This window comes from Procambarus clarkii, chromosome 78, assembly GCF_040958095.1.
Source record: "Procambarus clarkii isolate CNS0578487 chromosome 78, FALCON_Pclarkii_2.0, whole genome shotgun sequence".
Lineage (NCBI taxonomy): Eukaryota > Metazoa > Arthropoda > Malacostraca > Decapoda > Cambaridae > Procambarus > Procambarus clarkii.
Window position 1 is genome coordinate 7,928,093 of NC_091227.1, and position 26,876 is coordinate 7,954,968.

Sequence of the window (26,876 nt, forward strand, 5' to 3'; positions counted from 1 at the left end):
TATGAAAAGACATATGTCATATGTCTTTTCTTGGATCTAAATAATACGAAACCTCGATCTATGATTTGAAGCTAAAATCCTCAAATATGGTAAAATAGTGACTTTTTTCACTTTTATCATGTAGTTTGATATTACGGAAATATATTCATTTTTACCAATATTTCGATACTATTTCATGTAGTATCACGATATGTGATTTGGCTTTCAAATCTCAGAATTTCGCATAATATTGCATTTTAAGCAAGTTTTCTTGCATTTTGTTTCGTACGAAAATTCATCGAATTTAGCAATATTTTGACGTTTATCATCCCATTTTCCTTTATGTGATTTAAACAAAATATCATCGAATTAGGCAATATTTGGCCGTTTTTCCACGTTTTTGTGAATTTTCAGTCTATGGGTATTAATTCATTATATATACGATAAAAATGATGCAAACACATAATTGATTAGATAATAACCTTAAATACTTCATTTTCAATCATCAATTTGTTTCTCGTTAAAATACTGAGTAAGATATTGAAAAGGGGAGAAGTTCGGTTTTTATTGCATATATCGACATTTCAGCCGGATTAGAGCGGTTTTACGTGTACATTTTCCATCGGTATTATAAACGAAAAATCAGGAACATTTTAGTTAATTCTAATGAAAACATATTGTTTTTTATCATTTGTATTGGAAACAACATTGTCATATGTCTTTTCTTGGATCTAAATAATAAGAAACCTCGCTCTATGATTTGAAGTTAAAATCCTCATATATGGTAAAATAGCTATTTTTCACGTTAATCATGTAGTTTGATATTACGTAAATATATTCATTTTTACCAATATTTCGATACTATTTCATGTAGTATCACGATATGTGATTTGGCCTTCAAATCTCAGAATGTCGCATAATATTGCATTTTAAGCAAGTTTTCTTGCATTTTGTATCGAACGAAAAATCATCGAATTTAGCAATATTTTGACGTTTATCATCCCCTTTTCCTCTATGTGATTTAAACAAAATATCATCGAATTAGGCAATATTTGGCCGTTTTTCCACGTTTTTGTGAATTTTCAGTCTATGGGTATTAATTCATTATATATACGATAAAAATGATGCAAACACATAATTGATTAGATAATAACCTTAAATACTTCATTTTCAATCATCTATTTGTTTCTCGTTAAAATACTTAGTAAGGTATTGAAAAGGGGAGAAGTTCGGTTTTTATTGCATATATCGACGTTTCAGCCGGATTAGAGCGGTTTTACGTGTACATCTTCCATCGGCAATATAAACGGAAAGTCAACAACATTTTAGTTAATTCTAATGAAAACACATTGTTTTTATCATTTGTATTGGAAACAACATCATATGTCTTCAACATCATATGAAAAGACTTATGTCATATGTCTTTTCTTGGATCTAAATAATACGAAACCTCGCTCTATGATTTGAAGTTAAAATCCTCAAATATGGTATAATAGTGACTTTTTTCACGTTTATCATGTAGTTTGATATTACGTAAATATATTCATTTATACCAATATTTCGATACTATTTCATGTAGTATCACGATATGTGATTTGGCCTTCAAATCTCAGAATGTCGCATAATATTGCATTTTAAGCAAGTTTTCTTCCATTTTGTTTCGTACGAAAAATCATCGAATTTAGCCATATTTTGACGTTTATCATCCCCTTTTCCTCTATATGATCTAAACAAAATATAATCGAATTAGGCAATATTTTGTCGTTTTTCCACGTTTTTGTGAATTTTCAGTTTATGGGTATTAATTCATTATATATACAATAAAAATGATGCAGACACATAATTGATTAGATAATAACCTTAAATACTTCATTTTCAATCAACTATATGTTTTCGTTAAAATACTGATTAAGATATTGAAAAGGAGAGAAGTTCTGTTTTTATTGCATATATCGACGTTTCAGCCGGAATAGAGATGTTTTACGTGTACAAATTCCATCGGTAATATAAACGGAAAATCAGGGACATTTTTGGTAATTCTAATGAAAACACATTGGTTTTATCATTTATATTAGAAACAACATTGTCACATGTCTTTTCTTGGATCTAAATAATACGAAACCTCGCTCAATGATTTGAAGGTAAAATCCTCAAATATGGTAAAATAGTGACTTTTTTCACGTTTTTCATGTAGTTTGATATTATATAAATATATTTATTTTTACCAATATTTCGATACTTTTTTATGTAGTATCACGATATGTGATTTGGCTTTCAAATCTCAGAATTTCGCATAATATTGCATTTTAAGCAAGTTTTCTTGCATTTTGTTTCGTACGAAAAATCATCGAATTTAGCAATATTTTGACGTTTATCATCCCATTTTCCTTTATATGATTTAAACAAAATATCATCGAATTAGGCAATATTTTGCCATTTATCCACGTTTTTGTGAATTTTCAGTTTATTGTTATTAATTCATTAAATATACGATAAAAATGATGCAAACACATAATTGTTTAGAAATTACCCTTAAATACTTCATTTTCAATCAACCATTTGTTTCTCGTTAAAATACTGTGTAGGATATTGAAAAGGGGAAAAGGGGAGAAGTTCGGTTTTTTATTGCATATACCGACGTTTCAGCCGGATTAGAGCGGTTTTACGTGTACATCTTCCATCGGTAATATAAACGGAAAATCACTAACATTTTAGTTAATTCTAATGAAAACACATTGATTTTTATCATTTGTATTGGAAACAACACTGTCATGTGTCTTTTCTTGGATGTAAATAATACGAAACCTCGCTCTATGATTTGAAATTAAAAGCCTCAGATATTGTAAAATAGTGACTTTTTCACGTTAATCATGTAGTTTATATTACGTAAATATATTCATTTTTACCAATATTTCGATACTGTTTCATGTATTATCACGATATGTGATTTGGCCTGTAAATCTCAGAATGTAGCATAATATTGCATTTTAAGCAAGTTTTCTTGCATTTTGTTTCGTACGAAAAATCATCGAATTTAGCAATATTTTGACGTTTATCATCCCCTTGTCCTCTATGTGATTTAAACAAAATATCATCGAATTAGGCCATATTTTGCCATTTATCCACGTTTTTGTGAATTTTCAGTTTATGGGTATTAATTCATTATATATACGATAAAAATGATGCAAACACATAATTGATTAGGTAATACCCTTAAATACTTCATTTTCAATCATCTATTTGTTTCTCGTAAAATACTGAGTAAGATATTGAAAAGGGGAGAAGTTCGGTTTTATTGCATATATCGACGTTTCAGCCGGATTAGAGCGGTTTTACGTGTACATCTTCCCTCGGTAATATAAACGGAAAATCAGGAACATTTTAGTTAATTCTAATGAAAACACATTCATTTTTATCATTTGTATTGGAAACAACATTGTCATATGTCTTTTCTTGGATCTAAATAATACGAAACCTCTCTTTATGATTTGAAGTTAAAATCCTCAAATATGGTTAAATAGTGACTTTTTTCACGTTTTTCATGTAGTTTGATACTACGTAAATATATTGAGTTTTACCAATATTTCGATTCTATTTCATGTAGTATCACGATATGTGATTTGGCCTTCAAATCTCAGAATTTCGCATAATATTGCATTTTAAGCAAGTTTTCTTGCCTTTTGTTTCGTACGAAAAATCATCGAATTTAGCAATATTTTGATGTTTATCATCCCCTTTTCCTTTATGTGACTTAAACAAAATATCATCGAATTAGGCAATATTTTGTCGTTTTCTACGTTTTTGTGAATTTTCAGTCTATGGGTATTAATTCATATATATACGATAAAAATGATGCAAACACATAATTGATTAGATAATAACCTTAAATACTTCATTTTCAATCATCTATTTGTTTCTCGTTAAAATACTGAGTAAGATAATGAAAAGGGGAGAAGTTCGGTTTTTATTGCATATATCGACGTTTCAGCCGGATTAGAGCGGTTTTACGTGTACATCTTCCCTCGGTAATATAAACGGAAAATCAAGAACATTTTAGTTAATTCTAATGAAAACACATTGATTTTTATAATTTGTATTGGAAACAACATTGTCATATGTCTATTCTTGGATCTAAATAATACGAAACCTCGCTCTATGATTTGAAGTTAAAATCCTCATATATGGTTAAATATTGACTTTTTTCACGTTTTTCATGTAGTTTGATATAACGTAAATATATTCATTTTTACCAATATTTCCATACTATTTCATGTAGTATCACGATATGTGATTTGGCCTTCAAATCTCAGAATTTCGCATAATATTGCATTTTAAGCAAGTTTTCTTGCCTTTTGTTTCGTACGAAAAATCATCGAATTTAGCAATATTTTGATGTTTATCACCTTCTTTTCCTTTATGTGACTTAAACAAAATATCATCGAATTAGGCAATATTTTGCCGTTTTCCACGTTTTTGTGAATTTTCAGTCTATGAGTATTAATTCATATATATACGATAAAAATGATGCAAACACATAATTGATTAGATTATAACCTTAAATACTTCATTTTCAATCATCTATTTGTTTCTCGTTAAAATACTGAGTAAGATAATGAAAAGGGGAGAAGTTCGGTTTTTATTGCATATATCGACGTTTCAGCCGGATTAGAGCGGTTTTACGTGTACATCTTCCGTCGGTAATATAAACGGAAAATCAGGAACATTTTAGTTAATTCTAATGAAAACACATTGATTTTTATAATTTGTATTGGAAACAACATTGTCATATGTCTTTTCTTGGATCTAAATAATACGAAACCTCTCTCTATGATTTGAAGTTAAAATCCTCAAATATGGTTAAATAGTGACTTTTTTCACGTTTTTCCTGTAGTTTGATACTACTTTAATATATTGATTTTTACCAATATTTCGATTCTATTTCATGTAGTATCACGATATGTGATTTGGCCTTCAAATCTCAGAATTTCGCATAATATTGCATTTTAAGCAAGTTTTCTTGCATTTTGTTTCGTACGAAAAATCATCGAATTTAGCAATATTTTGACGTTTATCATCCCATTTTCCTTTATGTGACTTAAACAAAATATCATCGAATTAGGCAATATTTTGCCGTTTTCTACGGTTTTGTGAATTTTCAGTCTATGGGTATTAATTCATTATATATACGATAAAAATTATGCAATCACATAATTGATTAGATAATAACCTTAAATACTTCATTTTCAATCAACTATTTGTTTCTCGTTAAAATACAGAGTAAGATATTGAAAAGGGGAGAAGTTCTGTTTTTATTGCATATATCGACGTTTCAGCCGGAATAGAGCGATTTTCGTGTACATCTTCCATCGGTAATATAAACGGAAAATCAGGAACATTTTAGTTAATACTAATGAAAAAACATTGATTTTTATCATTTGTATTGGAAACAACATTGTCATATGTCTTTTCTTGGATCTAAATAATACGAAACCTCGCTCTATGATTTGAAGTTAAAATCCTCAAATATGGTTAAATAGTGACTTTTTTCACGTTTTTCATGTAGTTTGATATTACGTAAATATATTCATTTTTACCAATATTTCGATTCTATTTCATGTAGTATCACGATATGTGATTTGGCCTTCAAATCTCAGAATTTCGCATAATATTGCATTTTAAGCAAGTTTTCTTGCCTTTTGTTTCGTACGAAAAATCATCGAATTTAGCAATATTTTGACGTTTATCATCCCCTTTCCCTTTATTTGATTTAAACAAAATATCATCGAATTAGGCAATATTTTGCGGTTTTTCCACGTTTATGTGAATTTTCACTCTATGGGTATTATTTCATATATATACGATAAAAATTATGCAAACACATAATTGATTAGGTAATACCCTTAAATACTTCATTTTCAATCATCTATTTGTTTCTCGTAAAATACTGAGTAAGATATTGAAAAGGGGAGAAGTTCGGTTTTTATTGCATATATCGACGTTTCAGCCGGATTAGAGCGGTTTTACGTGTACATCTTCCCTCGGTAATATAAACGGAAAATCAGGAACATTTTAGTTAATTCTAATGAAAACACATTCATTTTTATCATTTGTATTGGAAACAACATTGTCATATGTCTTTTCTTGGATCTAAATAATACGAAACCTCTCTTTATGATTTGAAGTTAAAATCCTCAAATATGGTTAAATAGTGACTTTTTTCACGTTTTTCATGTAGTTTGATACTACGTAAATATATTGAGTTTTACCAATATTTCGATTCTATTTCATGTAGTATCACGATATGTGATTTGGCCTCCAAATCTCAGAATGTCGCATAATATTGCATTTTAAGCAAGTTTTCTTGCATTTTGTATCGAACGAAAAATCATCGAATTTAGCAATATTTTGACGTTTATCATCCCCTTTTCCTCTATGTGATTTAAACAAAATATCATCGAATTAGGCAATATTTGGCCGTTTTTCCACGTTTTTGTGAATTTACAGTCTATGGGTATTAATTCATTATATATACGATAAAAATGATGCAAACACATAATTGATTAGATAATAACCTTAAATACTTCATTTTCAATCATCTGTTTGTTTGTCGTTAAAATACTGAGTAAGATATTGAAAAGGGGAGAAGTTCGGTTTTTATTGCATATATCGACGTTTCAGCCGGATTAGAGCGGTTTTACGTGTACATCTTCCATCGGTAATATAAACGGAAAATCAACAACATTTTAATTAATTCTAATGAAAACACATTGTTTTTATCATTTGTATTAGAAACAACATCATATGTCTTCAACATCATATGAAAAGACATATGTCATATGTCTTTTCTTGGATCTAAATAATACGAAACCTCGATCTATGATTTGAAGCTAAAATCCTCAAATATGGTAAAATAGTGACTTTTTTCACGTTTGTCATGTAGTTTGATATTACGTAAATATATTCATTTTTACCAATATTTCGATACTATTTCATGTAGTATCACGATATGTGATTTGGCTTTCAAATCTCAGAATTTCGCATAATATTGCATTTTAAGCAAGTTTTCTTGCATTTTGCTTCGTACGAAAATTCATCGAATTTAGCAATATTTTGACATTTATCATCCCATTTTTCTTTATGTGATTTAAACAAAATATCATCGAATTAGGCAATATTTGGTCGTTTTTCCACATTTTTTGAATTATCAGTCTATGGATATTAATTCATTATATATACGATAAAAATGATGCAAACACATAATTGATTAGATAATAACCTTAAATACTTCATTTTCAATCATCAATTTGTTTCTCGTTAAAATACTGAGTAAGATATTGAAAAGGGGAGAAGTTCGGTTTTTAATGCATATATCGACATTTCAGCCGGATTAGAGCGGTTTTACGTGTACATCTTCCATCGGTATTATAAACGAAAAATCAGGAACATTTTAGTTAATTCTAATGAAAACACATTGTTTTTTATCATTTGTATTGGAAACAACATTGTCATATGTCTTTTCTTGGATCTAAATAATAAGAAACCTCGCTCTATGATTTGAAGTTAAAATCCTCATATATGGTAAAATAGCTATTTTCACGTTAATCATGTAGTTTGATATTACGTAAATATATTCATTTTTACCAATATTTCGATACTATTTCATGTAGTATCACGATATGTGATTTGGCCTTCAAATCTCAGAATGTCGCATAATATTGCATTTTAAGCAAGTTTTCTTGCATTTTGTATCGAACGAAAAATCATCGAATTTAGCAATATTTTGACGTTTATCATCCCCTTTTCCTCTATGTGATTTAAACAAAATATCATCGAATTAGGCAATATTTGGCCGTTTTTCCACGTTTTTGTGAATTTTCAGTCTATGGGTATTAATTCATTATATATACGATAAAAATGATGCAAACACATAATTGATTAGATAATAACCTTAAATACTTCATTTTCAATCATCTATTTGTTTCTCGTTAAAATACTGAGTAAGATATTGAAAAGGGGAGAAGTTCGGTTTTTATTGCATATATCGACGTTTCAGCCGGATTAGAGCGGTTTTACGTGTACATCTTCCATCGGTAATATAAACGGAAAATCAACAACATTTTAGTTAATTCTAATGAAAACACATTGTTTTTATCATTTGTATTGGAAACAACATCATATGTCTTCAACATCATATGAAAAGACATATGTCATGTCTTTTTTTGGATCTAAATAATACGAAACCTCGCTCTATGATTTGAAGTTAAAATCCTCAAATATGGTAAAATAGTGACTTTTTCACGTTTATCATGTAGTTTGATATTACGTAAATATATTCATTTTTACCAATATTTCGATACTATTTCATGTAGTATCACGATATGTGATTTGGCCTTCAAATCTCAGAATGTCGCATAATATTGCATTTTAAGCAAGTTTTCTTCCATTTTGTTTCGTACGAAAAATCATCGAATTTAGCCATATTTTGACGTTTATCATCCCCTTTTCCTCTATATGATCTAAACAAAATATCATCGAATTAGGCAATATTTTGTCGTTTTTCCACGTTTTTGTGAATTTTCAGTTTATGGGTATTAATTCATTATATATACGATAAAAATGATGCAGACACATAATTGATTAGATAATAACCTTAAATACTTCATTTTCAATCAACTATATGTTTTCGTTAAAATACTGATTAAGATATTGAAAAGGAGAGAAGTTCTGTTTTTATTGCACATATCGACGTTTCAGCCGGAATAGAGATGTTTTACATGTACAAATTCCATCGGTAATATAAACGGAAAATCAGGAACATTTTTGGTAATTCTAATGAAAACACATTGGTTTTATCATTTATATTGGAAACAACATTGTCATATGTCTTTTCTTGGATGTAAATAATACGAAACCTCGCTCAATGATTTGAAGGTAAAATCCTCAAATATGGTAAAATAGTGACTTTTTTCACGTTTTTCATGTAGTTTGATATTATATAAATATATTTATTTTTACCAATATTTCGATACTTTTTCATGTAGTATCACGATATGTGATTTGGCTTTCAAATCTCAGAATTTCGCATAATATTGCATTTTAAGCAAGTTTTCTTGCATTTTGTTTCGTACGAAAATTCATCGAATTTAGCAATATTTTGACGTTTATTATCCAATTTTCCTTTATATGATTTAAACAAAATATCATCGAATTAGTCAATATTTTGCCATTTATTCACGTTTTTGTGAATTTTCAGTTTATTGTTATTAATTCATTAAATATACGATAAAAATGATGCAAACACATAATTGTTTAGAAATTACCCTTAAATACTTCATTTTCAATCAACCATTTGTTTCTCGTTAAAATACTGTGTAGGATATTGAAAAGGGGAGAAGTTCGGTTTTTTATTGCATATACCGACGTTTAAGCCGGATTAGAGCGGTTTTACGTGTACATCTTCCATCGGTAATATAAACGGAAAATCAGGAACATTTTAGTTAATTCTAATGAAAACACATTGGTTTTATCATTTGTATTGGAAACAACATCATATGTCTTCAACATCATATGAAAAGACATATGTCATATGTCTTTTCTTGGATCTAAATAATACGAAACCTCGATCTATGATTTGAAGCTAAAATCCTCAAATATGGTAAAATAGTGACTTTTTTCACGTTTATCATGTAGTTTGATATTACGGAAATATATTCATTTTTACCAATATTTCGATACTATTTCATGTAGTATCACGATATGTGATTTGGCTTTCAAATCTCAGAATTTCGCATAATATTCCATTTTAAGCAAGTTTTCTTGCATTTTGTTTCGTACGAAAATTCATCGAATTTAGCAATATTTTGACGTTTATCATCCCATTTTCCTTTATGTGATTTAAACAAAATATCATCGAATTAGGCAATATTTGGCCGTTTTTCCACGTTTTTGTGAATTTTCAGTCTATGGGTATTAATTCATTATATATACGATAAAAATGATGCAAACACATAATTGATTAGATAATAACCTTAAATACTTCATTTTCAATCATCAATTTGTTTCTCGTTAAAATACTGAGTAAGATATTGAAAAGGGGAGAAGTTCGGTTTTTATTGCATATATCGACATTTCAGCCGGATTAGAGCGGTTTTACGTGTACATTTTCCATCGGTATTATAAACGAAAAATCAGGAACATTTTAGTTAATTCTAATGAAAACATATTGTTTTTTATCATTTGTATTGGAAACAACATTGTCATATGTCTTTTCTTGGATCTAAATAATAAGAAACCTCGCTCTATGATTTGAAGTTAAAATCCTCATATATGGTAAAATAGCTATTTTTCACGTTAATCATGTAGTTTGATATTACGTAAATATATTCATTTTTACCAATATTTCGATACTATTTCATGTAGTATCACGATATGTGATTTGGCCTTCAAATCTCAGAATGTCGCATAATATTGCATTTTAAGCAAGTTTTCTTGCATTTTGTATCGAACGAAAAATCATCGAATTTAGCAATATTTTGACGTTTATCATCCCCTTTTCCTCTATGTGATTTAAACAAAATATCATCGAATTAGGCAATATTTGGCCGTTTTTCCACGTTTTTGTGAATTTTCAGTCTATGGGTATTAATTCATTATATATACGATAAAAATGATGCAAACACATAATTGATTAGATAATAACCTTAAATACTTCATTTTCAATCATCTATTTGTTTCTCGTTAAAATACTTAGTAAGATATTGAAAAGGGGAGAAGTTCGGTTTTTATTGCATATATCGACGTTTCAGCCGGATTAGAGCGGTTTTACGTGTACATCTTCCATCGGCAATATAAACGGAAAGTCAACAACATTTTAGTTAATTCTAATGAAAACACATTGTTTTTATCATTTGTATTGGAAACAACATCATATGTCTTCAACATCATATGAAAAGACTTATGTCATATGTCTTTTCTTGGATCTAAATAATACGAAACCTCGCTCTATGATTTGAAGTTAAAATCCTCAAATATGGTATAATAGTGACTTTTTTCACGTTTATCATGTAGTTTGATATTACGTAAATATATTCATTTATACCAATATTTCGATACTATTTCATGTAGTATCACGATATGTGATTTGGCCTTCAAATCTCAGAATGTCGCATAATATTGCATTTTAAGCAAGTTTTCTTCCATTTTGTTTCGTACGAAAAATCATCGAATTTAGCCATATTTTGACGTTTATCATCCCCTTTTCCTCTATATGATCTAAACAAAATATAATCGAATTAGGCAATATTTTGTCGTTTTTCCACGTTTTTGTGAATTTTCAGTTTATGGGTATTAATTCATTATATATACAATAAAAATGATGCAGACACATAATTGATTAGATAATAACCTTAAATACTTCATTTTCAATCAACTATATGTTTTCGTTAAAATACTGATTAAGATATTGAAAAGGAGAGAAGTTCTGTTTTTATTGCATATATCGACGTTTCAGCCGGAATAGAGATGTTTTACGTGTACAAATTCCATCGGTAATATAAACGGAAAATCAGGGACATTTTTGGTAATTCTAATGAAAACACATTGGTTTTATCATTTATATTAGAAACAACATTGTCATATGTCTTTTCTTGGATCTAAATAATACGAAACCTCGCTCAATGATTTGAAGGTAAAATCCTCAAATATGGTAAAATAGTGACTTTTTTCACGTTTTTCATGTAGTTTGATATTATATAAATATATTTATTTTTACCAATATTTCGATACTTTTTTATGTAGTATCACGATATGTGATTTGGCTTTCAAATCTAAGAATTTCGCATAATATTGCATTTTAAGCAAGTTTTCTTGCATTTTGTTTCGTACGAAAAATCATCGAATTTAGCAATATTTTGACGTTTATCATCCCATTTTCCTTTATATGATTTAAACAAAATATCATCGAATTAGGCAATATTTTGCCATTTATCCACGTTTTTGTGAATTTTCAGTTTATTGTTATTAATTCATTAAATATACGATAAAAATGATGCAAACACATAATTGTTTAGAAATTACCCTTAAATACTTCATTTTCAATCAACCATTTGTTTCTCGTTAAAATACTGTGTAGGATATTGAAAAGGGGAAAAGGGGAGAAGTTCGGTTTTTTATTGCATATACCGACGTTTCAGCCGGATTAGAGCGGTTTTACGTGTACATCTTCCATCGGTAATATAAACGGAAAATCACTAACATTTTAGTTAATTCTAATGAAAACACATTGATTTTTATCATTTGTATTGGAAACAACACTGTCATGTGTCTTTTCTTGGATGTAAATAATACGAAACCTCGCTCTATGATTTGAAATTAAAAGCCTCAGATATTGTAAAATAGTGACTTTTTCACGTTAATCATGTAGTTTATATTACGTAAATATATTCATTTTTACCAATATTTCGATACTGTTTCATGTATTATCACGATATGTGATTTGGCCTGTAAATCTCAGAATGTAGCATAATATTGCATTTTAAGCAAGTTTTCTTGCATTTTGTTTCGTACGAAAAATCATCGAATTTAGCAATATTTTGACGTTTATCATCCCCTTGTCCTCTATGTGATTTAAACAAAATATCATCGAATTAGGCCATATTTTGCCATTTATCCACGTTTTTGTGAATTTTCAGTTTATGGGTATTAATTCATTATATATACGATAAAAATGATGCAAACACATAATTGATTAGGTAATACCCTTAAATACTTCATTTTCAATCATCTATTTGTTTCTCGTAAAATACTGAGTAAGATATTGAAAAGGGGAGAAGTTCGGTTTTATTGCATATATCGACGTTTCAGCCGGATTAGAGCGGTTTTACGTGTACATCTTCCCTCGGTAATATAAACGGAAAATCAGGAACATTTTAGTTAATTCTAATGAAAACACATTCATTTTTATCATTTGTATTGGAAACAACATTGTCATATGTCTTTTCTTGGATCTAAATAATACGAAACCTCTCTTTATGATTTGAAGTTAAAATCCTCAAATATGGTTAAATAGTGACTTTTTTCACGTTTTTCATGTAGTTTGATACTACGTAAATATATTGAGTTTTACCAATATTTCGATTCTATTTCATGTAGTATCACGATATGTGATTTGGCCTTCAAATCTCAGAATTTCGCATAATATTGCATTTTAAGCAAGTTTTCTTGCCTTTTGTTTCGTACGAAAAATCATCGAATTTAGCAATATTTTGATGTTTATCATCCCCTTTTCCTTTATGTGACTTAAACAAAATATCATCGAATTAGGCAATATTTTGTCGTTTTCTACGTTTTTGTGAATTTTCAGTCTATGGGTATTAATTCATATATATACGATAAAAATGATGCAAACACATAATTGATTAGATAATAACCTTAAATACTTCATTTTCAATCATCTATTTGTTTCTCGTTAAAATACTGAGTAAGATAATGAAAAGGGGAGAAGTTCGGTTTTTATTGCATATATCGACGTTTCAGCCGGATTAGAGCGGTTTTACGTGTACATCTTCCCTCGGTAATATAAACGGAAAATCAAGAACATTTTAGTTAATTCTAATGAAAACACATTGATTTTTATAATTTGTATTGGAAACAACATTGTCATATGTCTATTCTTGGATCTAAATAATACGAAACCTCGCTCTATGATTTGAAGTTAAAATCCTCATATATGGTTAAATATTGACTTTTTTCACGTTTTTCATGTAGTTTGATATAACGTAAATATATTCATTTTTACCAATATTTCCATACTATTTCATGTAGTATCACGATATGTGATTTGGCCTTCAAATCTCAGAATTTCGCATAATATTGCATTTTAAGCAAGTTTTCTTGCCTTTTGTTTCGTACGAAAAATCATCGAATTTAGCAATATTTTGATGTTTATCACCTTCTTTTCCTTTATGTGACTTAAACAAAATATCATCGAATTAGGCAATATTTTGCCGTTTTCCACGTTTTTGTGAATTTTCAGTCTATGAGTATTAATTCATATATATACGATAAAAATGATGCAAACACATAATTGATTAGATTATAACCTTAAATACTTCATTTTCAATCATCTATTTGTTTCTCGTTAAAATACTGAGTAAGATAATGAAAAGGGGAGAAGTTCGGTTTTTATTGCATATATCGACGTTTCAGCCGGATTAGAGCGGTTTTACGTGTACATCTTCCGTCGGTAATATAAACGGAAAATCAGGAACATTTTAGTTAATTCTAATGAAAACACATTGATTTTTATAATTTGTATTGGAAACAACATTGTCATATGTCTTTTCTTGGATCTAAATAATACGAAACCTCTCTCTATGATTTGAAGTTAAAATCCTCAAATATGGTTAAATAGTGACTTTTTTCACGTTTTTCCTGTAGTTTGATACTACTTTAATATATTGATTTTTACCAATATTTCGATTCTATTTCATGTAGTATCACGATATGTGATTTGGCCTTCAAATCTCAGAATTTCGCATAATATTGCATTTTAAGCAAGTTTTCTTGCATTTTGTTTCGTACGAAAAATCATCGAATTTAGCAATATTTTGACGTTTATCATCCCATTTTCCTTTATGTGACTTAAACAAAATATCATCGAATTAGGCAATATTTTGCCGTTTTCTACGGTTTTGTGAATTTTCAGTCTATGGGTATTAATTCATTATATATACGATAAAAATTATGCAATCACATAATTGATTAGATAATAACCTTAAATACTTCATTTTCAATCAACTATTTGTTTCTCGTTAAAATACAGAGTAAGATATTGAAAAGGGGAGAAGTTCTGTTTTTATTGCATATATCGACGTTTCAGCCGGAATAGAGCGATTTTCGTGTACATCTTCCATCGGTAATATAAACGGAAAATCAGGAACATTTTAGTTAATACTAATGAAAAAACATTGATTTTTATCATTTGTATTGGAAACAACATTGTCATATGTCTTTTCTTGGATCTAAATAATACGAAACCTCGCTCTATGATTTGAAGTTAAAATCCTCAAATATGGTTAAATAGTGACTTTTTTCACGTTTTTCATGTAGTTTGATATTACGTAAATATATTCATTTTTACCAATATTTCGATTCTATTTCATGTAGTATCACGATATGTGATTTGGCCTTCAAATCTCAGAATTTCGCATAATATTGCATTTTAAGCAAGTTTTCTTGCCTTTTGTTTCGTACGAAAAATCATCGAATTTAGCAATATTTTGACGTTTATCATCCCCTTTCCCTTTATTTGATTTAAACAAAATATCATCGAATTAGGCAATATTTTGCGGTTTTTCCACGTTTATGTGAATTTTCACTCTATGGGTATTATTTCATATATATACGATAAAAATTATGCAAACACATAATTGATTAGGTAATACCCTTAAATACTTCATTTTCAATCATCTATTTGTTTCTCGTAAAATACTGAGTAAGATATTGAAAAGGGGAGAAGTTCGGTTTTTATTGCATATATCGACGTTTCAGCCGGATTAGAGCGGTTTTACGTGTACATCTTCCCTCGGTAATATAAACGGAAAATCAGGAACATTTTAGTTAATTCTAATGAAAACACATTCATTTTTATCATTTGTATTGGAAACAACATTGTCATATGTCTTTTCTTGGATCTAAATAATACGAAACCTCTCTTTATGATTTGAAGTTAAAATCCTCAAATATGGTTAAATAGTGACTTTTTTCACGTTTTTCATGTAGTTTGATACTACGTAAATATATTGAGTTTTACCAATATTTCGATTCTATTTCATGTAGTATCACGATATGTGATTTGGCCTCCAAATCTCAGAATGTCGCATAATATTGCATTTTAAGCAAGTTTTCTTGCATTTTGTATCGAACGAAAAATCATCGAATTTAGCAATATTTTGACGTTTATCATCCCCTTTTCCTCTATGTGATTTAAACAAAATATCATCGAATTAGGCAATATTTGGCCGTTTTTCCACGTTTTTGTGAATTTACAGTCTATGGGTATTAATTCATTATATATACGATAAAAATGATGCAAACACATAATTGATTAGATAATAACCTTAAATACTTCATTTTCAATCATCTGTTTGTTTGTCGTTAAAATACTGAGTAAGATATTGAAAAGGGGAGAAGTTCGGTTTTTATTGCATATATCGACGTTTCAGCCGGATTAGAGCGGTTTTACGTGTACATCTTCCATCGGTAATATAAACGGAAAATCAACAACATTTTAATTAATTCTAATGAAAACACATTGTTTTTATCATTTGTATTAGAAACAACATCATATGTCTTCAACATCATATGAAAAGACATATGTCATATGTCTTTTCTTGGATCTAAATAATACGAAACCTCGATCTATGATTTGAAGCTAAAATCCTCAAATATGGTAAAATAGTGACTTTTTTCACGTTTGTCATGTAGTTTGATATTACGTAAATATATTCATTTTTACCAATATTTCGATACTATTTCATGTAGTATCACGATATGTGATTTGGCTTTCAAATCTCAGAATTTCGCATAATATTGCATTTTAAGCAAGTTTTCTTGCATTTTGCTTCGTACGAAAATTCATCGAATTTAGCAATATTTTGACATTTATCATCCCATTTTTCTTTATGTGATTTAAACAAAATATCATCGAATTAGGCAATATTTGGTCGTTTTTCCACATTTTTTGAATTATCAGTCTATGGATATTAATTCATTATATATACGATAAAAATGATGCAAACACATAATTGATTAGATAATAACCTTAAATACTTCATTTTCAATCATCAATTTGTTTCTCGTTAAAATACTGAGTAAGATATTGAAAAGGGGAGAAGTTCGGTTTTTAATGCATATATCGACATTTCAGCCGGATTAGAGCGGTTTTACGTGTACATCTTCCATCGGTATTATAAACGAAAAATCAGGAACATTTTAGTTAATTCTAATGAAAACACATTGTTTTTTATCATTTGTATTGGAAACAACATTGTCATATGTCTTTTCTTGGATCTAAATAATAAGAAACCTCGCTCTATGATTTGAAGTTAAAATCCTCATATATGGTAAAATAGCTATTTTCACGTTAATCATGTAGTTTGATATTACGTAAATATATTCATTTTTACCAATATTTCGATACTATTTCATGTAGTATCACGATATGTGATTTGGCCTTCAAATCTCAGAATGTCGCATAATATTGCATTTTAAGCAAGTTTTCTTGCATTTTGTATCGAACGAAAAATCATCGAATTTAGCAATATTTTGACGTTTATCATCCCCTTTTCCTCTATGTGATTTAAACAAAATATCATCGAATTAGGCAATATTTGGCCGTTTTTCCACGTTTTTGTGAATTTTCAGTCTATGGGTATTAATTCATTATATATACGATAAAAATGATGCAAACACATAATTGATTAGATAATAACCTTAAATACTTCATTTTCAATCATCTATTTGTTTCTCGTTAAAATACTGAGTAAGATATTGAAAAGGGGAGAAGTTCGGTTTTTATTGCATATATCGACGTTTCAGCCGGATTAGAGCGGTTTTACGTGTACATCTTCCATCGGTAATATAAACGGAAAATCAACAACATTTTAGTTAATTCTAATGAAAACACATTGTTTTTATCATTTGTATTGGAAACAACATCATATGTCTTCAACATCATATGAAAAGACATATGTCATGTCTTTTTTTGGATCTAAATAATACGAAACCTCGCTCTATGATTTGAAGTTAAAATCCTCAAATATGGTAAAATAGTGACTTTTTCACGTTTATCATGTAGTTTGATATTACGTAAATATATTCATTTTTACCAATATTTCGATACTATTTCATGTAGTATCACGATATGTGATTTGGCCTTCAAATCTCAGAATGTCGCATAATATTGCATTTTAAGCAAGTTTTCTTCCATTTTGTTTCGTACGAAAAATCATCGAATTTAGCCATATTTTGACGTTTATCATCCCCTTTTCCTCTATATGATCTAAACAAAATATCATCGAATTAGGCAATATTTTGTCGTTTTTCCACGTTTTTGTGAATTTTCAGTTTATGGGTATTAATTCATTATATATACGATAAAAATGATGCAGACACATAATTGATTAGATAATAACCTTAAATACTTCATTTTCAATCAACTATATGTTTTCGTTAAAATACTGATTAAGATATTGAAAAGGAGAGAAGTTCTGTTTTTATTGCACATATCGACGTTTCAGCCGGAATAGAGATGTTTTACATGTACAAATTCCATCGGTAATATAAACGGAAAATCAGGAACATTTTTGGTAATTCTAATGAAAACACATTGGTTTTATCATTTATATTGGAAACAACATTGTCATATGTCTTTTCTTGGATGTAAATAATACGAAACCTCGCTCAATGATTTGAAGGTAAAATCCTCAAATATGGTAAAATAGTGACTTTTTTCACGTTTTTCATGTAGTTTGATATTATATAAATATATTTATTTTTACCAATATTTCGATACTTTTTCATGTAGTATCACGATATGTGATTTGGCTTTCAAATCTCAGAATTTCGCATAATATTGCATTTTAAGCAAGTTTTCTTGCATTTTGTTTCGTACGAAAATTCATCGAATTTAGCAATATTTTGACGTTTATTATCCAATTTTCCTTTATATGATTTAAACAAAATATCATCGAATTAGTCAATATTTTGCCATTTATTCACGTTTTTGTGAATTTTCAGTTTATTGTTATTAATTCATTAAATATACGATAAAAATGATGCAAACACATAATTGTTTAGAAATTACCCTTAAATACTTCATTTTCAATCAACCATTTGTTTCTCGTTAAAATACTGTGTAGGATATTGAAAAGGGGAGAAGTTCGGTTTTTTATTGCATATACCGACGTTTAAGCCGGATTAGAGCGGTTTTACGTGTACATCTTCCATCGGTAATATAAACGGAAAATCAGGAACATTTTAGTTAATTCTAATGAAAACACATTGGTTTTATCATTTGTATTGGAAACAACATCATATGTCTTCAACATCATATGAAAAGACATATGTCATATGTCTTTTCTTGGATCTAAATAATACGAAACCTCGATCTATGATTTGAAGCTAAAATCCTCAAATATGGTAAAATAGTGACTTTTTTCACGTTTATCATGTAGTTTGATATTACGGAAATATATTCATTTTTACCAATATTTCGATACTATTTCATGTAGTATCACGATATGTGATTTGGCTTTCAAATCTCAGAATTTCGCATAATATTCCATTTTAAGCAAGTTTTCTTGCATTTTGTTTCGTACGAAAATTCATCGAATTTAGCAATATTTTGACGTTTATCATCCCATTTTCCTTTATGTGATTTAAACAAAATATCATCGAATTAGGCAATATTTGGCCGTTTTTCCACGTTTTTGTGAATTTTCAGTCTATGGGTATTAATTCATTATATATACGATAAAAATGATGCAAACACATAATTGATTAGATAATAACCTTAAATACTTCATTTTCAATCATCAATTTGTTTCTCGTTAAAATACTGAGTAAGATATTGAAAAGGGGAGAAGTTCGGTTTTTATTGCATATATCGACATTTCAGCCGGATTAGAGCGGTTTTACGTGTACATTTTCCATCGGTATTATAAACGAAAAATCAGGAACATTTTAGTTAATTCTAATGAAAACATATTGTTTTTTATCATTTGTATTGGAAACAACATTGTCATATGTCTTTTCTTGGATCTAAATAATAAGAAACCTCGCTCTATGATTTGAAGTTAAAATCCTCATATATGGTAAAATAGCTATTTTTCACGTTAATCATGTAGTTTGATATTACGTAAATATATTCATTTTTACCAATATTTCGATACTATTTCATGTAGTATCACGATATGTGATTTGGCCTTCAAATCTCAGAATGTCGCATAATATTGCATTTTAAGCAAGTTTTCTTGCATTTTGTATCGAACGAAAAATCATCGAATTTAGCAATATTTTGACGTTTATCATCCCCTTTTCCTCTATGTGATTTAAACAAAATATCATCGAATTAGGCAATATTTGGCCGTTTTTCCACGTTTTTGTGAATTTTCAGTCTATGGGTATTAATTCATTATATATACGATAAAAATGATGCAAACACATAATTGATTAGATAATAACCTTAAATACTTCATTTTCAATCATCTATTTGTTTCTCGTTAAAATACTTAGTAAGATATTGAAAAGGGGAGAAGTTCGGTTTTTATTGCATATATCGACGTTTCAGCCGGATTAGAGCGGTTTTACGTGTACATCTTCCATCGGCAATATAAACGGAAAGTCAACAACATTTTAGTTAATTCTAATGAAAACACATTGTTTTTATCATTTGTATTGGAAACAACATCATATGTCTTCAACATCATATGAAAAGACTTATGTCATATGTCTTTTCTTGGATCTAAATAATACGAAACCTCGCTCTATGATTTGAAGTTAAAATCCTCAAATATGGTATAATAGTGACTTTTTTCACGTTTATCATGTAGTTTGATATTACGTAAATATATTCATTTATACCAATATTTCGATACTATTTCATGTAGTATCACGATATGTGATTTGGCCTTCAAATCTCAGAATGTCGCATAATATTGCATTTTAAGCAAGTTTTCTTCCATTTTGTTTCGTACGAAAAATCATCGAATTTAGCCATATTTTGACGTTTATCATCCCCTTTTCCTCTATATGATCTAAACAAAATATAATCGAATTAGGCAATATTTTGTCGTTTTTCCACGTTTTTGTGAATTTTCAGTTTATGGGTATTAATTCATTATATATACAATAAAAATGATGCAGACACATAATTGATTAGATAATAACCTTAAATACTTCATTTTCAATCAACTATATGTTTTCGTTAAAATACTGATTAAGATATTGAAAAGGAGAGAAGTTCTGTTTTTATTGCATATATCGACGTTTCAGCCGGAATAGAGATGTTTTACGTGTACAAATTCCATCGGTAATATAAACGGAAAATCAGGGACATTTTTGGTAATTCTAATGAAAACACATTGGTTTTATCATTTATATTAGAAACAACATTGTCATATGTCTTTTCTTGGATCTAAATAATACGAAACCTCGCTCAATGATTTGAAGGTAAAATCCTCAAATATGGTAAAATAGTGACTTTTTTCACGTTTTTCATGTAGTTTGATATTATATAAATATATTTATTTTTACCAATATTTCGATACTTTTTTATGTAGTATCACGATATGTGATTTGGCTTTCAAATCTAAGAATTTCGCATAATATTGCATTTTAAGCAAGTTTTCTTGCATTTTGTTTCGTACGAAAAATCATCGAATTTAGCAATATTTTGACGTTTATCATCCCATTTTCCTTTATATGATTTAAACAAAATATCATCGAATTAGGCAATATTTTGCCATTTATCCACGTTTTTGTGAATTTTCAGTTTATTGTTATTAATTCATTAAATATACGATAAAAATGATGCAAACACATAATTGTTTAGAAATTACCCTTAAATACTTCATTTTCAATCAACCATTTGTTTCTCGTTAAAATACTGTGTAGGATATTGAAAAGGGGAAAAGGGGAGAAGTTCGGTTTTTTATTGCATATACCGACGTTTCAGCCGGATTAGAGCGGTTTTACGTGTACATCTTCCATCGGTAATATAAACGGAAAATCACTAACATTTTAGTTAATTCTAATGAAAACACATTGATTTTTATCATTTGTATTGGAAACAACACTGTCATGTGTCTTTTCTTGGATGTAAATAATACGAAACCTCGCTCTATGATTTGAAATTAAAAGCCTCAGATATTGTAAAATAGTGACTTTTTCACGTTAATCATGTAGTTTATATTACGTAAATATATTCATTTTTACCAATATTTCGATACTGTTTCATGTATTATCACGATATGTGATTTGGCCTGTAAATCTCAGAATGTAGCATAATATTGCATTTTAAGCAAGTTTTCTTGCATTTTGTTTCGTACGAAAAATCATCGAATTTAGCAATATTTTGACGTTTATCATCCCCTTGTCCTCTATGTGATTTAAACAAAATATCATCGAATTAGGCCATATTTTGCCATTTATCCACGTTTTTGTGAATTTTCAGTTTATGGGTATTAATTCATTATATATACGATAAAAATGATGCAAACACATAATTGATTAGGTAATACCCTTAAATACTTCATTTTCAATCATCTATTTGTTTCTCGTAAAATACTGAGTAAGATATTGAAAAGGGGAGAAGTTCGGTTTTTATTGCATATATCGACGTTTCAGCCGGATTAGAGCGGTTTTACGTGTACATCTTCCCTCGGTAATATAAACGGAAAATCAGGAACATTTTAGTTAATTCTAATGAAAACACATTCATTTTTATCATTTGTATTGGAAACAACATTGTCATATGTCTTTTCTTGGATCTAAATAATACGAAACCTCTCTTTATGATTTGAAGTTAAAATCCTCAAATATGGTTAAATAGTGACTTTTTTCACGTTTTTCATGTAGTTTGATACTACGTAAATATATTGAGTTTTACCAATATTTCGATTCTATTTCATGTAGTATCACGATATGTGATTTGGCCTTCAAATCTCAGAATTTCGCATAATATTGCATTTTAAGCAAGTTTTCTTGCCTTTTGTTTCGTACGAAAAATCATCGAATTTAGCAATATTTTGATGTTTATCATCCCCTTTTCCTTTATGTGACTTAAACAAAATATCATCGAATTAGGCAATATTTTGTCGTTTTCTACGTTTTTGTGAATTTTCAGTCTATGGGTATTAATTCATATATATACGATAAAAATGATGCAAACACATAATTGATTAGATAATAACCTTAAATACTTCATTTTCAATCATCTATTTGTTTCTCGTTAAAATACTGAGTAAGATAATGAAAAGGGGAGAAGTTCGGTTTTTATTGCATATATCGACGTTTCAGCCGGATTAGAGCGGTTTTACGTGTACATCTTCCCTCGGTAATATAAACGGAAAATCAAGAACATTTTAGTTAATTCTAATGAAAACACATTGATTTTTATAATTTGTATTGGAAACAACATTGTCATATGTCTATTCTTGGATCTAAATAATACGAAACCTCGCTCTATGATTTGAAGGTAAAATCCTCATATATGGTTAAATATTGACTTTTTTCACGTTTTTCATGTAGTTTGATATAACGTAAATATATTCATTTTTACCAATATTTCCATACTATTTCATGTAGTATCACGATATGTGATTTGGCCTTCAAATCTCAGAATTTCGCATAATATTGCATTTTAAGCAAGTTTTCTTGCCTTTTGTTTCGTACGAAAAATCATCGAATTTAGCAATATTTTGATGTTTATCATCTTCTTTTCCTTTATGTGACTTAAACAAAATATCATCGAATTAGGCAATATTTTGCCGTTTTCCACGTTTTTGTGAATTTTCAGTCTATGGGTATTAATTCATATATATACGATAAAAATGATGCAAACACATAATTGATTAGATAATAACCTTAAATACTTCATTTTCAATCATCTATTTGTTTCTCGTTAAAATACTGAGTAAGATAATGAAAAGGGGAGAAGTTCGGTTTTTATTGCATATATCGACGTTTCAGCCGGATTAGAGCGGTTTTACGTGTACATCTTCCGTCGGTAATATAAACGGAAAATCAGGAACATTTTAGTTAATTCTAATGAAAACACATTGATTTTTATAATTTGTATTGGAAACAACCTTGTCATATGTCTTTTCTTGGATCTAAATAATACGAAACCTCTCTCTATGATTTGAAGTTTAAATCCTCAAATATGGTTAAATAGTGACTTTTTTCACGTTTTTCCTGTAGTTTGATACTACTTAAATATATTGATTTTTACCAATATTTCGATTCTATTTCATGTAGTATCACGATATGTGACTTGGCCTTCAAATCTCAGAATTTCGCATAATATTGCATTTTAAGCAAGTTTTCTTGCATTTTGTTTCGTACGAAAAATCATCGAATTTAGCAATATTTTGACGTTTATCATCCCATTTTCCTTTATGTGACTTAAACAAAATATCATCGAATTAGGCAATATTTTGCCGTTTTCTACGGTTTTGTGAATTTTCAGTCTATGGGTATTAATTCATTATATATACGATAAAAATTATGCAATCACATAATTGATTAGATAATAACCTTAAATACTTCATTTTCAATCAACTATTTGTTTCTCGTTAAAATACTGAGTAAGATATTGAAAAGGGGAGAAGTTCTGTTTTTATTGCATATATCGACGTTTCAGCCGGAATAGAGCGATTTTCGTGTACATCTTCCATCGGTAATATAAACGGAAAATCAGGAACATTTTAGTTAATACTAATGAAAAAACATTGATTTTTATCATTTGTATTGGAAACAACATTGTCATATGTCTTTTCTTGGATCTAAATAATACGAAACCTCGCTCTATGATTTGAAGTTAAAATCCTCAAATATGGTTAAATAGTGACTTTTTTCACGTTTTTCATGTAGTTTGATATTACGTAAACATATTCATTTTTACCAATATTTCGATTCTATTTCATGTAGTATCACGATATGTGATTTGGCCTTCAAATCTCAGAATTTCGCATAATATTGCATTTTAAGCAAGTTTTCTTGCCTTTTGTTTCGTACGAAAAATCATCGAATTTAGCAATATTTTGACGTTTATCATCCCCTTTCCCTTTATTTGATTTAAACAAAATATCATCGAATTAGGCAATATTTTGCGGTTTTTCCACGTTTTTGGGAATTTTCACTCTATGGGTATTATTTCATATATATACGATAAAAATTATGCAAACACATAATTGATTAGGTAATACCCTTAAATACTTCATTTTCAATCATCTATTTGTTTCTCGTAAAATACTGAGTAAGATATTGAAAAGGGGAGAAGTTCGGTTTTTATTGCATATATCGACGTTTCAGCCGGATTAGAGCGGTTTTACGTGTACATCTTCCCTCGGTAATATAAACGGAAAATCAGGAACATTTTAGTTAATTCTAATGAAAACACATTCATTTTTATCATTTGTATTGGAAACAACATTGTCATATGTCTTTTCTTGGATCTAAATAATACGAAACCTCTCTTTATGATTTGAAGTTAAAATCCTCAAATATGGTTAAATAGTGACTTTTTTCACGTTTTTCATGTAGTTTGATACTACGTAAATATATTGAGTTTTACCAATATTTCGATTCTATTTCATGTAGTATCACGATATGTGATTTGGCCTTCAAATCTCAGAATTTCGCATAATATTGCATTTTAAGCAAGTTTTCTTGCCTTTTGTTTCGTACGAAAAATCATCGAATTTAGCAATATTTTGATGTTTATCATCCCCTTTTCCTTTATGTGACTTAAACAAAATATCATCGAATTAGGCAATATTTTGTCGTTTTCTACGTTTTTGTGAATTTTCAGTCTATGGGTATTAATTCATATATATACGATAAAAATGATGCAAACACATAATTGATTAGATAATAACCTTAAATACTTCATTTTCAATCATCTATTTGTTTCTCGTTAAAATACTGAGTAAGATAATGAAAAGGGGAGAAGTTCGGTTTTTATTGCATATATCGACGTTTCAGCCGGATTAGAGCGGTTTTACGTGTACATCTTCCCTCGGTAATATAAACGGAAAATCAAGAACATTTTAGTTAATTCTAATGAAAACACATTGATTTTTATAATTTGTATTGGAAACAACATTGTCATATGTCTATTCTTGGATCTAAATAATACGAAACCTCGCTCTATGATTTGAAGGTAAAATCCTCATATATGGTTAAATATTGACTTTTTTCACGTTTTTCATGTAGTTTGATATAACGTAAATATATTCATTTTTACCAATATTTCCATACTATTTCATGTAGTATCACGATATGTGATTTGGCCTTCAAATCTCAGAATTTCGCATAATATTGCATTTTAAGCAAGTTTTCTTGCCTTTTGTTTCGTACGAAAAATCATCGAATTTAGCAATATTTTGATGTTTATCATCTTCTTTTCCTTTATGTGACTTAAACAAAATATCATCGAATTAGGCAATATTTGGCCGTTTTTCCACGTTTTTGTGAATTTTCAGTCTATGGGTATTAATTCATTATATATACGATAAAAATGATGCAAACACATAATTGATTAGATAATAACCTTAAATACTTCATTTTCAATCATCTATTTGTTTCTCGTTAAAATACTTAGTAAGATATTGAAAAGGAGAGAAGTTCGGTTTTTATTGCATATATCGACGTTTCAGCCGGATTAGAGCGGTTTTACGTGTACATCTTCCATCGGCAATATAAACGGAAAGTCAACAACATTTTAGTTAATTCTAATGAAAACACATTGTTTTTATCATTTGTATTGGAAACAACATCATATGTCTTCAACATCATATGAAAAGACATATGTCATATGTCTTTTCTTGGATCTAAATAATACGAAACCTCGCTCTATGATTTGAAGTTAAAATCCTCAAATATGGTATAATAGTGACTTTTTTCACGTTTATCATGTAGTTTGATATTACGTAAATATATTCATTTATACCAATATTTCGATACTATTTCATGTAGTATCACGATATGTGATTTGGCCTTCAAATCTCAGAATGTCGCATAATATTGCATTTTAAGCAAGTTTTCTTCCATTTTGTTTCGTACGAAAAATCATCGAATTTAGCCATATTTTGACGTTTATCATCCCCTTTTCC

The 26,876-nt window shown here is 28.7% G+C and overlaps 1 protein-coding gene across 1 annotated transcript in view; it reads left to right on the forward strand.

The window, feature by feature from the left end:
* The window catches only part of LOC138357435 (PE-PGRS family protein PE_PGRS33-like), a 171,772-nt gene that overhangs the window by 84,032 nt on the left and 60,864 nt on the right, over positions 1 to 26,876 (forward strand). The gene's annotated exons all lie outside the window — the stretch shown is intronic.